The sequence below is a fragment of the Triticum aestivum genome, chromosome 3B (genome assembly GCF_018294505.1).
Source record: "Triticum aestivum cultivar Chinese Spring chromosome 3B, IWGSC CS RefSeq v2.1, whole genome shotgun sequence".
In the NCBI taxonomy this organism is placed as follows: domain Eukaryota; kingdom Viridiplantae; phylum Streptophyta; class Magnoliopsida; order Poales; family Poaceae; genus Triticum; species Triticum aestivum.
In genome coordinates this window covers 700,823,362-700,839,328 of record NC_057801.1, presented here as the reverse complement: position 1 = coordinate 700,839,328, position 15,967 = coordinate 700,823,362, and the positions used below count along the sequence as shown (strand labels likewise).

Below are 15,967 nucleotides of genomic sequence, written 5' to 3'. Positions count from 1 at the left end.
AGGTGGTTCCGTCGACCCCGAGCCACCAAAACCCAAAATGATGGCATTAGGTGGTTCCATTGACCCCGAGCCACCCTAGACCAAAGTATGATGCTTTAGGTTGTTCCGTCGACCCCGAGCCACCCTAAAACAAAGTTGATGCTTTAGGTGGTTCCGTCGACCCCGAGCCACCAAAACCCAAAATGATTGCTTTAGGTGGTTTCGTCGACCCCGAGCCACCCTAGACCCTAGTGTCGGTGTCAAAACCGGCGGATCTCGGGTAGGGGGTCCCGAACTGTGCGTCTAGGCGGATGGTAACAGGAGACAAGGGACACGATGTTTTACCCAGGTTCGGGCCCTCTTGATGGAGGTAAAACCCTACGTCCTTCTTGATTAATATTGATGATGTGTGTTACAAGAGTAGATCTACCACGAGATCAAGGAGGCTAAACCCTAGAAGCTAGCCTATGGTATGATTGTTGTTCGTCCTACGGACTAAAGCCATTCGGTTTATATAGACACCGGAGAGGGCTAGGGTTACACAGAGTCGGTTACAATGGTAGGAGATTTACATATCCGTATCGCCAAGCTTGCCTTCCACGCCAAGGAAAGTCCCATCCGGACACGTGACGACGTCTTCAATCTTGTATCTTCATAGTCTTGGAGTCCGGCCGATGATAATAGTCTGGCTATCCGGACACCCCCTAGTCCAGGACTCCCTCAGTAGCCCCCGAACCAGGCTTCAATGACGACGAGTCCGGCGCGTATGTTGTCTTCGGCGTTTGCAAGGCGGGTTCTCCTTCACGCTCCACGTGTTTGCCGGATAGTGTCCGGTTGCTTCATAAATGTTGCGCTCCTTGGCTTCTACGTCCAATAATGGCCCTCTTCCACGTGTCATACAAATGCGAAAAGCCAGGGTATTCTTACGTTTTACCCCCTAGTTGCGCGAATAGGCTGCCTATAAGAGAGGCGAGGATCCAGATCCAAATCACACCATCCTCCTTACGCAAGTACTCATCGAGGCGCATCCCACAGGAAATCCATTCCAACATGGACAGTCGACGCGGCTCCTCTTCTCGCGCTCCCAGTCCTCAGCCAGGAGATTGGAGGAGATGCTCAGTCCCGCATAGCGAGTTAGTGACGCTCCAAGCAGAGGGATACCTTCCCCCGGCCTTTATGGTTCCGGTTTGAGATGGACTGGCCACCTACAAGGGTGGGAAGCAGGCGGAGAGCGTCCCCAATCCCTCCAAAAGGAGAGCGGGTATGCTTCGTCCCCTACTTAATAAGGGGACTCAGATTTCCTATACATCTGTTTCTCCGGGGGCTCCTGGAGTTTTATGGACTCCAACTTCACCACCTCACGCCCGCCTCCATTTTGCACATCGCGGGCTTTCGTAGCTCTTTGCAAGCTATTCTTGGGCATCGAGCCCCATTTTGCGCTGTGGAAGAGGCTGTTTTGCCTCGTACCCCGTTCTTACGAGGGGTCGATATATCAAGTGGGCGGAGCCGAAATATGGTGCATCGCCGGGACCGGATATCTATGCGGAACCCCGAAGAAGGCGTCCGAAGATTGGCCTTCGGAGTGGTTCTATATGGAAGACGCCCCGCTGCCGGATCCAGTTCGGACCGGCCTCCCGGAGTTTAGCAACGCTCCTCTGAAGAAACGCCTGAGTTGGCGCTCACGGAGCCCTCAACGGGAAGATGACAGGAGCGTCCACTATCTGATGGGCCGGATACGGTTACTAGCCCATTCCGGATTAACCATGATTGGAGTCATGGCCACGTGCATTATGCGAGGGGTGCAGCCGCTCCAATATAGGGGCCACCCCATGTGGGATTTCAACGGGGAGAATGACGCCACCCGTCATGGCCGCACGGGGCCGGGATCGGCCGCCGATCTGGTGAAGATCCTGTCCGGCTTGTACAAGGGGGAGGAGGAGGACTTCCACCGCACGAATCCATTGAATGGATTCTCCATGAATAACCCTCGGAGCTGGGTAAGCGGACGCTTATATATCTGATCCGTGCTTTCAAGGATAAGTGTCTTACTTCATGATTTCGACGCAGGAACTGCGCCGGGATGTGGAGGGCATAGAAAGCCCAACTCCACAACTGAGGATCCGGGAAGATCCCTTGATCCGGCCTCCTAAGAGGATCTGCACATAAAGGTGGATTTGATTGACGGGGTGTTCCACCAGCTCAGCATAGACAATGCTTTAGTCGCCATTACGGCTGACTACCCTGGTTTATGTCCGGCTTCCCAGGTGAGTACGACCGAAGTCCTGACACCGTTACTTTTTTAATGCTTATTCCTGACCACCGTGTACCAATGGTGCTTCGCAGGAGGTGCCTTCACAGCGGGAAGCCGAGCCCGCGGTGACTAACCAAACGAGGTCAGTGCGGCCTAGCTGGCGGAAGAGGAGTGCGGCACGAATCAAAACACCGCCGCAAAGGTATGGTGCACCCTTGTGTTTTAAGGGAAAGACTCCTGGGAGGTATATTAATGCTCATGATTTTTCCAGGAGAAAGAGCACTCGCCGGACTGAGTCCGGAGAGGGTGCCAACCAAGGCTCCGCCAGCCAGGCTCGAACGCCTGGTCTGGAGGGGGAGGCAAGCGCAAGGCGCGAGCTGGATGCTCCTCCAACGGAGGATGCCGACAGGTTGTCCGCCACCAGGTCTGAGGTGGAGAGCGCCATGAATCACAGGCGCCATCGGACAGTTCTTCGTGACGCGTGTTTCTCCCCAGAGGCGTTGAATGCCTTTAATGCGGGAGACGCGCACCTCCGTGCTGCTCAAGATGGTTTAACCAGAGCCACGGAGCAGTATGTAAAAGACATACGGGTGAGGAATTTTAATAGTTATATATGCCAGTAGCCCCCGAGACTTAAAATAGTTAAACTAACTGATTTAAGGATCATTTGTTATGCAGGATCTTACCGAGAAGAATACCCACCTGTCCCAGGAGCTTCAAGAATGCAAGGCCCAACTTGAGGCTGCACTAGCCGCTGCCGGGGGAGCCATGGAGACCCCCTCTGGTAATTCATATTTTTTAAAAGAAGTAGTTTATGAAGTGCGGCGTGTGTGTATAATCTGACAATAATATTGCAGAGGGTGCCGGACTAGATCCGGACAAGCAACAGCTGTTGCGCCAGTTGAAGGCCGGCGAGAGGGTGCTTATGAGGGTGCAGCAGGAGAGGAACAAACTCCAGGATGCCAACACCCAGCTGGGCGAAGAACTAAAATACGTTCGGGTCCAGCTGTCTAACTCCGTAAAGGAGAATCGGTGGCTTCGTCGCGGCATTTATAGTAAGTGCTTGAGCAAACTCTTTTGAAAAGAAGAGTTCGGCGAGGAAGTCGATTGACAGAAATGTGTCTGTAGGTGTGCTCACGGATCGTCCGGTGGAGGAGATGCCTGGTTCCACGGGAGACCCTCTTCCCGAGCTGCTGCAACTTCACGAACATGTTCGGCAGGCGATGAGCGGCGTCGTTCAGGCCCTATGGCCTTCCGTCTCTCTACCCGAGGGCCTTGGAGGGCTTGCTGAGAAGCTTCATTGAGTACGGCGATGTCTCTGTCTGTGGAAGATATCGGCCTGCCGTCAGGGCGCCAGGGAGGCCTGGGCCATGGTGCAGACGCGGTACCCGAAGGCTGACCCAAACCACATGGCCGAGGTCGGACCTGTGGGGCCTGATGGGAAGGAGATCCCTGTGAGCTTGATGTACGGCCAAGTGGAGTTGGCCGCGAAATATTCCCAACAAGATTGTAAATTAGACAGCCTGTTAGATGGGATTGAAGAAGAGTAAAATCAGTCAGTTTGACGATGTAATTTTAAAATGACATGTAGAATGCCTTCTAGCCGGATTGTAGATCGTTTGTCTTTGCGGACCTTTTCGCTTCAACCTCGGGACCCAACAGTCCGGAGTGTGTCCGAATACCCTTACGGTTATAAAAGAACCGGGGCGTGCATGGATACAAGGCGTAGGGGTCATAATTGCTTTATCAGACAAGTGCCCAACTAGCTATGTTATATTACATGGTTAGTAAGAAACATCTTCCAGGGAGAATAGTTCCGTTAAGGGTTCCTTTCCCTGGGAGGCATGCCCTAAAGTGCATGTCCGGACTGCGAAAATAGCAGAAAAAGCATCTGGGGGCAGATAAATAGGTAAGTAATAAATCATCTTTCAGGTCACCGACCAAATATTCCCTTAAGAACGCTAGCCTTTGGCTTCACCCAGTCTGAGGTACACATCCGGCTGACCCGGCAGTAACAATCGCAGAGGTGCTCCCTTTACCTCGTAGCCGAACAATCGGGAACGTAGGGGTAAGCACAGGAGCCACGCAACCCGGCTTGGCCAAAACTTAAGTCATATCAATGCATATAATGGTGATTAAAAGGTATATGCGGAAGTATGACACATATGTTGGGCATGAAGCCCATAGAAATAAGCTTCTGTTAAAGAAGCCCCCAGGTATAACAAGTGCGAGTAACATATCGAGTGAGTGCGAACAAAGCGCAGATCAGCCCTCAAGGGGTTTGTACTGAAAAAGGGGGGAAAAGGAGGGAAAACAAAGACAGCGAAAGAATATGAAAGGTGGACGGAGGAAGGAGACGAACCCTGAGTCCGGCGCTAGGCGTAAAATCTTCGGAGACGGGCCGCGTTCCATGGGTTTGGCTCGAGTCTGTTGTCAGATGCGTTGCGTAGACGGTATGCACCACCGGTAAGGACTTGGTCGATGATGAAGGGACCTTCCCTTTTGGGCTTAAGTTTTTCCTTTTTCTTGTCCGGCAGGCGTAGAACTAGCTCGCCATCATTGTAAGTTTTGGCCCGTACTTCTCTGCTTTGATATCTTCGAGCCTGCTGTTGATAGAATGCGGAACGGGATTTTGCCACGTCGCGCTCCTCCTCCAAAGCGTCCAAATTGTCCTGCCGATCCAACTCGGCTTCCCTTTCCTCGTACATGCACACGCGAGGTGAGTCATGAATTATATCGTAGGGCAAAACTGCCTCAGCGCCGTATACCATAAAAAATGGTGTGAATCCGGTTGTGCGGTTTGGCGTGGTCCGTAGCCCCCAGAGTACGGAGTCGAGCTCCTCTACCCAGTGCGTGTTAGATTCCGTAAGGGACCGCACTAATCTGGGTTTGATGCCGCTCATGATTAGACCATTTGCTCGTTCCACTTGACCGTTAGTTTGAGGGTGGTAGACTGAAGCGTAGTCGAGCTTGATGCCCATGTTTTTGCACCAGAGTTTAACCTCGTCGGCCGTGAAATTCGTGCTGTTATTAGTGATGATGCTGTGGGGGACGCCAAAACGGTGTACAACCCCGGATATGAAGTCTATCACAGGTCCGGATTCTGCCGTTTTAACCGGCTTGGCCTCTATCCATTTGGTGAATTTGTCCACCATGACCAATAAGTATTTGTGCTTGTGGGTTCCCCCTTTAAGGGGTCTAACCATGTCAAGCCCCCAGACCGCGAACGGCCAAGTGATGGGTATAGTTTTGAGGGCGGTGGGTGGCATATGGCTCTGATTAGCAAAGAGCTGGCAACCGACGCATCGTTGGACTATGTCCTGAGCATCTGCCCGGGCGGTCGGCCAATAAAATCCTGTACGGAAGTCCTTGCCTACAAGGGCCCGGGCGGCGGCGTGGTGCCCGCTGAGTCCGGCGTAAATTTCAGCCAGGAGATTTCGCCGTTCCTCTTCGGAGATACACCTTTGAAGGACTCTGGTCGTGCTTTTCTTATAAAGTTCTCCCTCATGGACCTTGTAGGCTTTAGATCGCCGAACTATGCAGCGGGCCTCATTTTGGTCTTCGGAAAGTTCCTGCCTGATTAAGTAGGCTAGGAATGGTTCTGTCCACGGGGCAATTACTGCCAGTATTTCTTGGGCTGAATCTGTTATTTCATTGGCTGAGCCACCGATTGTGTCAGAATGTTCTGTGTTCGGTGATGCAACTGGTTACGGATTGTTATTTCCGGACTCCTCTTCCCATAATACGGATGGCTTAAAGAGCCGCTCCAGGAAGATGTTCGGAGGGACGGCGTCGCGTTTCGCGCCGATGCGTGCCAACACGTCTGCTGCCTGGTCTTTTTCCGCCATCTTGATTTGATGGTATCCGAAGTATGCGTCGAGTAAGCACAATGAATCGTGCCCTGCGGTAGCATCGATGATTTGGTCGATGCGAGGGAGAGGGAAAGGGTCCTTTGGACAGGCCTTGTTAAGGTCTTTGAAATCGACACAAAGGCGCCAGGATTTGTCCTTTTTGGGTACCATTACCAGGTTGGCTAGCCAGTCCGGATGTTTTATATCTCTCATGAATCCGGCTTCTAAGAGTTTGGCTAGCTCCTCTCCCATTGCCTGTCTTTTGGGTTCGAAAAATCGCCGAAGAGCCTATTTGACTGGCTTGAATCCTTTTAGGATGTTTAGGCTGTGTTCTGCCAGCCTGCGTGGGATTCCTCGCATATCTGAAGGGTGCCAGGCGAAAATGTCCCAATTTTCCCGAAGGAATTCTCGTAGTGCGGCTTCTACATCAGGATTCAATTGTGCCCCGATGGAGGCCGTCTTTGTGGGGTCCGTTGGATGGACCTGGAATTTGACTACTTCGTCTGCAGGTTTAAAGGAGGTGGACTTGGACCTCTTATCGAGTATCACATCGTCCCTATCCACCGTGGAGCGCAGCGCATTGAGTTCATCTGCCGCTAGGGCTTCGGATAATGCCTCTAGGGCCAGTGCGGCTGTTTTATTTTCAGCGCGGAGTGCTATATCTGGATCACTGGCGAGAGTGATTATTCCATTGGGCCCGAGCATTTTGAGCTTCATGTACCCGTAATGGGGTATAGGTTGAAAGATTGTGAATGCCTCTCGCCCTAACAGGGCGTGATATCCGCTGCCGAATGGGGCCACTTGGAACGTGACCTCTTCGGACCTGTAATTGTCCGGCGAGCCGAACACTACGTCTAGTGTGATTTTTCCTGTGCAGCGTACTTCTCGACTATGGATTATTCCCCTGAAGGTTATGCTGCTTCGCTCAATGCGGCTCCAGTCAATTTCCATTTTTTGAAGGGTTTCCTCATAGATGAGGTTTAATCCGCTGCCGCCATCCATGAGTAACTTGGTAAGACGAAAGCTGTCCACTATCGGACTGAGGACCAATGTAGCTGGTGCTCGAGCTGTTAGGAATTTAGGCTCATCGCTGGCATTGAAGGTGATGGCCGTGTCGCTCCATGGATTTGTTGTTGCTACTTGGTAGACTTCGGCGAGGCTACGGATTGTTCGCTTCCGCATGTTATTTGATGTGAAAGTCTCGAAGACTGTTAATACCGTACTGGTACTGCTGGGTTGGTTGCCCGGGGCTAGAAAGCCTTCGCCACTTTTGGCCACCTACCGTAGTATCCAACATGCTCGAAGGCTATGTGTTGGAGTGGCGCCCTCCGTACTGTGGATTTTGCAGGGTCCGTTGAGCCATCCCTCCAGTACGGTTCCGTGCCCTTTAGGGTTTTTTTTTGCTTTTTGGTTTTTAACCCAGGTGCTTGAGTATGATGCACCCTTTTATTTCGGACTGGATTTGTATTCAGGGTCGGGTTGTCCCAAAACCTAGTTTTGGTTTTCCAGGCACTCTCCATCGCACAGTATTTTTGTACAATGGTCGCTAGGTCGGCGAAGCGTGTAACTTCGCGATGACTTATGGCGTTCATGATTCCCTTGTCCGTACAATTGTTGCAAAAAAATTGAAACCACGCTTTCTTCACAGCAGTCCTTTATCCTGTTCATAACCAGGAGGAATCTGTCCTAGTAATGATGTACTGTTTCATCGGGCTCTTGACGTATTTGAGATAGATCGCTTATGTTTGGGTGGGCGGGTGGAATTAAATTCGGAACCCCGCCAGATCTGGGGCTCAAAGGCCAAGAAGTTTCCGGATTTGGAAGCTTGGTTTGTTGGATGTTTTCCGACAAATCTGGTTCGATACCTGACTTTAGGTTCAGTATTTGATTGACGTCCGTCCCTCCGCGGGAATCCGGCATGGAGGGATCGGGAATCCGTACATAGCTGGTTTTTAACATAAAAGAAGAGTCGCCGCATTGTTCCTCTACCACAACAACGTGGTGGGTAGCCTGGGGAGAGTTGATTTCTCTCAGATCGGTTTTAAGACCAATCTGATCGTAGCGACTCCCAGGGCGGCGATGCGATCCGAGAGCTCGTTTACGGAGGAGAGCTCAATCGGGTCTAGCTGCTCGGCGAATTCTGAGCTGACGCGAAGATCGCTTTTGATGACCTGAGAGGTCATCGTCGGGGCGGTGGCCGAACAGGCGGTCATAAAAAAACCACCTAGCCGGATAGTTTGGCCGGCGGCCAAAGCTCCCTTGACGACGGCGCCGTCTTTAAAGACGGGAAAAGGCATCCTTCCTGATTGCGACGACACAGAGGAACTCTCAATGAAAGCACCAATGTCGGTGTCAAAACCGGCGGATCTCGGGTAGGGGATCCCGAACTGTGCATCTAGGCGGATGGTAACAGGAGACAAGGGACATGATGTTTTACCCAGGTTCGGGCCCTCTTGATGGAGGTAAAACCCTACGTCTTGCTTGATTAATATTGATGATGTGTGTTACAAGAGTAGATCTACCACGAGATCAAGGAGGCTAAACCCTAGAAGCTAGCCTATGGTATGATTGTTGTTCGTCCTACGGACTAAAGCCATCCAGTTTATATAGACACTGGAGAGGGCTAGGGTTACACAGAGTCGGTTACAATGGTAGGAGATCTACATATCCGTATCGCCAAGCTTGCCTTCCACGCCAAGGAAAGTCTCATCCGGACACGGGACAAAGTCTTCAATCTTATATCTTCATAGTCTTGGAGTCCGGCCGGTGATAATAGTCCGGCTATCCGGACACCCCCTAGTCCAGGACTCCCTCACCTAGTCAATCATAAAAAGGACCATTTTGAGCATAGAAAACATATCAATCATAAAAAGAACCATTTTGAGCATAGACAACATATCAATGACTCCATCAATATATCCAGCATATCAATAACTCCATTTTGAGTACTCATCAACATATCAATCATAAAAAGAAATATCCAGGCTTGCATAATATAATGAGTACTCATCAATAACTCCAGCATATCAATAACTCCAGCATAATATAATGACTATCACATGAAGATAGTCCATTCCAGGCATTCACTCATAAGATGCATCCACGTGAACAAAAGCCATATATGGCATTGATTCTTAAAGTACACCACCAAATCAAGATGACATTGTATCATAGGATGCAAGAACACATACATGAAGTATCTAGTTACCACTTGCATAGAAGTAGCTCCCCCATCCACTATGTCTACCACCAGCACCTCTCCCAGCAGTAGATGTGGAGGGAGCAGTAGATGTGGAGGGACCAGATTGCCTTGGGGCAGAGAATGTACCTCTCCCTCTCCCATCAACTGCTGCAGCACCTCTACCAGCACCTCTCCCAGCACCTGCAGCTGCAGCACCTCTCCCAGCTCCTCTCCCAACACCTCCTGTTCCAGCTGTTGCTGTTGTTGTAGGAGCTGGACGAGAAGTCCTTGCTGCTGGTGTAGTAGCAGCACCACCATCATTGGAATTCCTTGCAAGAGGCTTGCATACACAAGAAGCAAAATGAGTTAGTACTTCAAAAAAATGGAATGTACAAGAAGGAAAACATGTTACTACTTATAAGAGGATTACCACATGTTTGTTCTTCCCCAAATTCGCGCCATCTGTAGCCTCTGCTCCATCGACCATGCCGACTCCACAAAATCTTCGTCCTCGCTACTGTACTCCAACCTGGAGTAGCTGCCACTGCCATCGAGGCCTAAGCGGGGGAGGTTGCTGCCGCTCGCATCGCCCCGGCCATCGCTGCCTGCTGGAGTCGCCGAGGCCATCGTCGCCTAGGGCACAGCAGCCGCGGGGGAGAGGAGGGCGCGAGGGAGGAGCGGCCGCGGGGGAGGTGACAGTGCCTAATAAGTTTGATCCATGTCTACCGCGGCGTGGTGTGGCGGGCGACGGGGCGGGCGGGGAGGCAGCCGCCGGCGAGGGTGCGAGGAGAAGGAAGAGGGCAGAGCGGGGTCGGGGTGTGGCTCGGTCGCACCAGCGAGACCTAAACGGTGCGAGCCGGCCTCGTCCTACTCAGCGCCCAGTCAGCGCACGGGCACCCGCGCACTGGCCAGCGTGGCGCCTGACGGGCGGGCCCAACCGGTCAGTTTCTCTGTCAATACATATAAAACACACTTTTATTCTTTTTTGCAAAGGCTCACCCCAATCTTGGTACTGACACGTAAAAATTACCAATCTTGCTACCCATCTGCTTCTAATGCCCCAATTGTGGTACTTCCGTGCAATTTACTCTACCACCACACATGTATCCGTATGTACAGCGTCCACGCACTAACGATCCAATATTCACATACACCGGTTCTAAACCACCACAAGACCGCCTTCGAGAGTTCGCACAAGCTCTTTGCTATCTCATCATCATCACTGGTATACCAAACCAGCAAACAGTCGTACAAGAATGATATAGATCAGCAAAACCACGGCAAAATCAAGTTTATCATGTGATATTGTTTAGGAAACTTTATCATGTGAGACCAAAATGTGTCCTTCCTATGTCAAATGTACTGACTGCTTTCTGTGATAAAGCTTTACCTTGTCAAGCACTATGTTGTCTATCCCAACTTGCTACTCACTGAAAAAGTAAACCTTCTGTTTATGTAAAGAACTATACCTGCACATCAGAAAAATGCTAGTCCATGGTTTCCAAACCAAGTTCATTTTACTTACTATGTAAACAGGCATTGACACATACAAACAGTAATTACACGCATCAACCAAAGTGAAAAATGCAAATGAAAAGATGGCAACATAGCTAGATAGCAACCAATTAATTAGTCACAAAAATAGCACATGGTTCTTTTTTCCTACCATGTTCAAAATTTTAACATAACATGTGGCCGCGCTCAGCATGGCTAGTGGAATTCTAAACCAAAACTGTTGTCTGTCAAAGACTTTTCCCGTGTATAAAATATTACCTTCGTTCATACCAAAGACGTTTCTTAGGCTAGGCAAAACAAGCAGAAAGTCTCTCTTTTTATCGAAAGAAAATAAAGAAGCGCGTGGCTAACCCGGTCCCTCAGCCCATTCCTGGCAACTAGATGCAAAGTCACGCCATATCACATGCATGTGTTTTTTTGGGAGGAAAATATCACATGCATGTTGATTAACTAAACTCTGCCTTGTACTAAAAAAAATCTCTGTCTGACGCAATCACTCGTCGCCACTATACGCAACATATACTACAACACAATATTTCGTGAGGAAGACCTCTTCTCGTAGGCGATCATCAGGACGACCTCTTCCAACTTGTTCGGCCAATCATTCATATATAGTAATACGAGCAGCCTCGTGCAGCAAAGGAAAGCTGCGTAGGCGGTAGGCGACGTACGGCAGTGCTAATAATCAAGTTGACAACGGCACGGGGAACATGTCATACGCGCTTCCACAAAGTCCTACCGAGTTCAACATCCCGCAAAATGGCTAAGGCTATATATAGCTTCCATACCGTTCTGGTTTCCCTCACATCCATCTCTTCGACATTCATTCATTCCCGTCTAGCAGCTAGCTTGCCAATCCATCCATCAGTGGCAAATCAATTCTAGCCTTCTCCTTCTGACCGTGCAGTAGTGCCAATGGCCGTTTCCTCTTGTTTCCCGTTGGCTGCTCGCTGTAGCCTCTTGCTCACCGCAGCGCTGGTCCTAGCGCTGAGCCATGGAGCCCATGGTCATGCCGGTGCCGGTGCTGGGTTGAGCTCGTCCTTTTACGACGACTCGTGCCCCAGTGCGCATGACATTGTCCGGCGCGTCATCCAGAATGCCCGTGTCGCCGACGCACGCATCCCAGCCAGCCTCATCCGCCTCCACTTCCACGACTGCTTTGTTCAGGGCTGTGATGGCTCACTTTTGCTGGACAACGACCTCCCGGCGATCATGACCGAGAAGGAGGTCCTTGCCAACAACAGGTCAGTGCGCGGGTTTGATGTGATTGACGACATCAAGCATGCACTCGAGAATGCGTGCCCCGGCATCGTGTCTTGTGCCGACATTCTCGCTCTCGCCTCCGAGATCTCAGTCGAGCTAGCTGGAGGGCCTCGCTGGAGTGTGCCGTTGGGCCGCCGTGATGGCACGGCCACCAATGTTGAGAGCGCCAACAATCTCCCAAGCCCCTTCGACTCTCTGCAGACGCTCTAGGAGAAGTTCAGAAACTTGGGCTTCGACGACACTGACCTTGTCGCCCTCCAAGGAGCGCACACCTTTGGGCGGGCACAATGTCAATTCACACAGCAGAACTGCAGTGCCGGGCAGGACGGGAAGACGCTGGTGAACCTCGACACAGTTACCCCTGATGTCTTCGACAACAAGTACTATGGCAACCTCTTGCACGGCCGCGCCCCTCTCCCTTCGGACCAGGTAATGTTGTCCGACCCTGTCGCCGCCACGACCACCGCACCGATCGTACACAGGTTCTCTGGTAGCCAGAAGGACTTCTTCAAGAATTTCGCAGCCTCGATGGTCAAAATGGGGAACATAAGCCCGCTGACGGGAAGGGCTGGGGAGATTAGGAACAACTGTCGGAGGGTGAACAAAAAACCCTATTGATGAATGAGATTGATGTTATGAGTTGTGAACTCATTGTCCTTTTGTAAAATATTCTTTTAATTCATTCTAACTGCAAAGGATTCTTTTTATTCTCCTTGGAAACAAATGTAAATGTTCTTTTTTTTTGTTTCCTACACGTGATTGTCGCAAACCCATTCTTTTCATACCAGATGACTTGTTTTCAATAAGGGTCGCGCTAACTGCCACACGTGTGGCATGAAGGGAGACGCACCACACGTCTTTAATGTAAACAGATTGCCACGTCACCGCATGCATGCATGCAGGAATCTTTTTGGATTTTCAGTTTTTAAAATGTTTTATCTCTTAAACGAAAAATCCGATTGAAAATCCGTTTTCACCATTAAATCCCTCGCGATGAGATCTTCGAAACTAGATCCCATGTTGATATATTTTGATGAAATTTTTTTTTGGATTAAAAGTTGCCATGTCTATTGCATATGAATTATCATGATGTTTACACTGAAGTTGCCATGGTATGTTTCAGCTATTTTCTTCTACATTTAAAAGTAATTTTTCACATTTATAAAACGGGAAATTAAGAAATTAGACTTGCCATGAACCATAAACTAAAATTGCCATGATACATGCACGTAAAATTGCCATGGTTCATACAAAAAATAATTTTCATGGTCAAAGTACTGGAGTTGCCATCATCAAAATACTAAAATTGCCATGATCTACGAACTAAAATTGCCACATGGCAATTTTAGTTTAAGCCCTATGGCAACTGCAGTGTAAACATCGTATCAACTTCTGGCAAAAAAAAAATTTCATCGAAACATATCGACATGGGGTCTAGTTTTGATGATCTCGTCGAGACGCATTTAATGGTGAAAACGGATTTTTAGTTCGCTTTTTTATTTAGGAGATACAACATTTTTAAGCCGAAAACCAAAAAAAAATCTGCTGATGTCATCTATTCATACGTGGCAAAATGAGTGGTGGTGAAGTCGTGTGGGCGATGTGCAAACGCCCACACGTGTGGGCATTAACATTTCCGTTCAATAAACATATATTCAAATCACTTTACCACCATTCAATCAAATCTTGTGTAAGATCACTGCTACAAAATGACCTGTCAAGGAACTGCATATCTTTTCTTTTTTTGAAGTTTTCACGCCATTGCCTTTGTCAAAACGTGCGTAGTTTAATATCTATTTGGAATAACCTATTAACAAAGTGGCAGAAAGGAAGCAAGTATTTGTGCCTCTGATTTCAGGACATGAATAAGCATGTACGTTCAATCCAATTATATAGACCTGGTTAGAGTGATTCGCAGCCCGGACTCAGCCGCTCCTGCCCACGATCATTGAAGTCAGAAAAAATAGGGAAAATAAAGTCAAAAATATCTAAACCTTGTTGGTATCCAAGCAATTTCTACTCCTAATATAGCAGTTGGTGAATAGTCTTCCGGTTTTTTTTCGCTGGTTTTTTATCGTCTATCCCCTCCCTTCGCTGGTTTTTCTTCGTCTAACGCCCCGCCCACGTTACGTCACAGATCTAACGCCAAAAAAAACGCCCGATCGATGCGTCGTGCCCATATCTGATCTTCCGCCGCCGCCGGCCTCTCCTTCACTCGCCCGATCCATCCCCTCGCCCCCGTCGGACATCATTGCCTTTGCCGCTGCCGATCCTAAGTTTCGCCTCCGCCGCCCTTCAGCGGACGGCGCCCGCATTGCCGTTTTGGAGGCGCCGCCGATCACGCACAGGAATCGACGGCGCCGCGTTCCCTTCTGGACACTGCCGGGGCTGATCCCAGTTTCCCAGTTCCTGGGTAGGTATTACAACGGTTGCGCTTACAGTACATACTTTCAAGAGATCCGCGCATTGGTTCTGTCTTACATCCATTGTTGAAATATCCACAAATTGATTCTGTCTTACATCCATTGTTGAAATATCCACAAATTGATTCTGTCTTACATCCATTGTGTTAGACTATGTATAGCTTCTGTACCTATGTACGTATATTGTACATATTGTAACACAACCATTATATATAATGAGATAAGCCACCCCTAGAGGGTTGTGCTGGTTCCCCAAAACTTATTGTCTTACATGGTATCACGCTAGGTTACGATCGCTTCCGCTTCTAAACCCTAATACCCGCACCGCCGCCGCAGCCGCCGCCGCCTTCACCGCCGCCGCCTCGCGCCGCCGCCATGTCGAGCGCCGCCACCACCGGTTCCACTGCTGCGGGCTTCCTCCCGGCCTCTCTTGCGGCTCTGCTCAACCTCCCGCTCGATGCCGTCTCTGTTCCGGCTCCGATCGGGACAAGGAGCATCGGCTCCGTCTTCTCCACGCCGCCGGCGCCCTCGCTTGGGCGTGACCTCGTGGTCCACACCGCGGCGCCGCCGTCCGCTGCGGACTCCGCAGGCGTCGTCCCGCCGCTCCTGCCGCAAGCGGATCACACTGCCCCGCTGGCGGGGTTGGCGGCGTCCGCCCCGGCCGCGGGCCTTGCGGCGTCCGCACCGGCCGCGAGCTTTGCGGCGCCCGCCCTGGCTGCGGTCCCGCCTCCTCCCGCATCGGCTTCGGTGCCTCCGGCTGCCTCCATGGTGTTTGCACCCCAGGAAGCCTCCTCGATGGGATCGTCTTCGCCGCCGCCGTTTCACTTCGGTCATTTCATCACCATCAAGCTCTCCGCCGACAACTACATCTTCTGGCGTGCGCAGGTTCTCCCGCTCTTGGGGAGTCACTACCTGCTAGGCTACGTCGACGGATCGCTTCCCTTCCCACCCGCGCTGGTAGACAGCGTGCACGGTCCGGTCTACAATCCGGCCCATCGTGTCTGGACGGGGCAGGACCAGGCGAACCTCTCCTCCATCCAGGGGTCGCTCTCGCCGGCAGTTGCCGACCTTGTTGTCTTCGCGAAGACGTCTCATGAGGCCTGGACCATCCTTGAGCGCACCTTTGCAGCGCAGTCCCAGGCTCGTGTCTCTGCACTCCATCGTCAGCTTGGAGAGTGTCAGAAGCTTGACTCCACTGCCACTGAGTTCTACAACAAGGTCAAGGGCCTCGCCGACACATTGGCCTCCAGTGGACAGCCCCTCACCGACTCCGAGTTCAACTCGTTTATTGTCAATGGTCTTGATGAGGAGTATGATGCCTTAGTCGAGATCATCAACGAGCGGGGCAACTCGACACCCATGTTGGCACACGAGGTTTTCTCTCGGCTCCTTCTCACTGAGCAACGGGTCGAGACTCGCCGCACCAGGGGCACTGGCTCCCTCTCGGCCAACGCCACCACCAAGGGTGGCCGCTCTTCTTCATCACCCCGGTCTCCCTTGGGGC

The 15,967-nt window shown here is 50.8% G+C and overlaps 1 pseudogene; it reads left to right on the top strand.

The window, feature by feature from the left end:
* The first annotated feature begins 11,692 nt into the window (after positions 1 to 11,692).
* LOC123066128 (peroxidase 2-like) lies at positions 11,693 to 12,658 on the top strand (annotated as a pseudogene).
* The last annotated feature ends 3,309 nt before the right edge of the window (positions 12,659 to 15,967 follow it).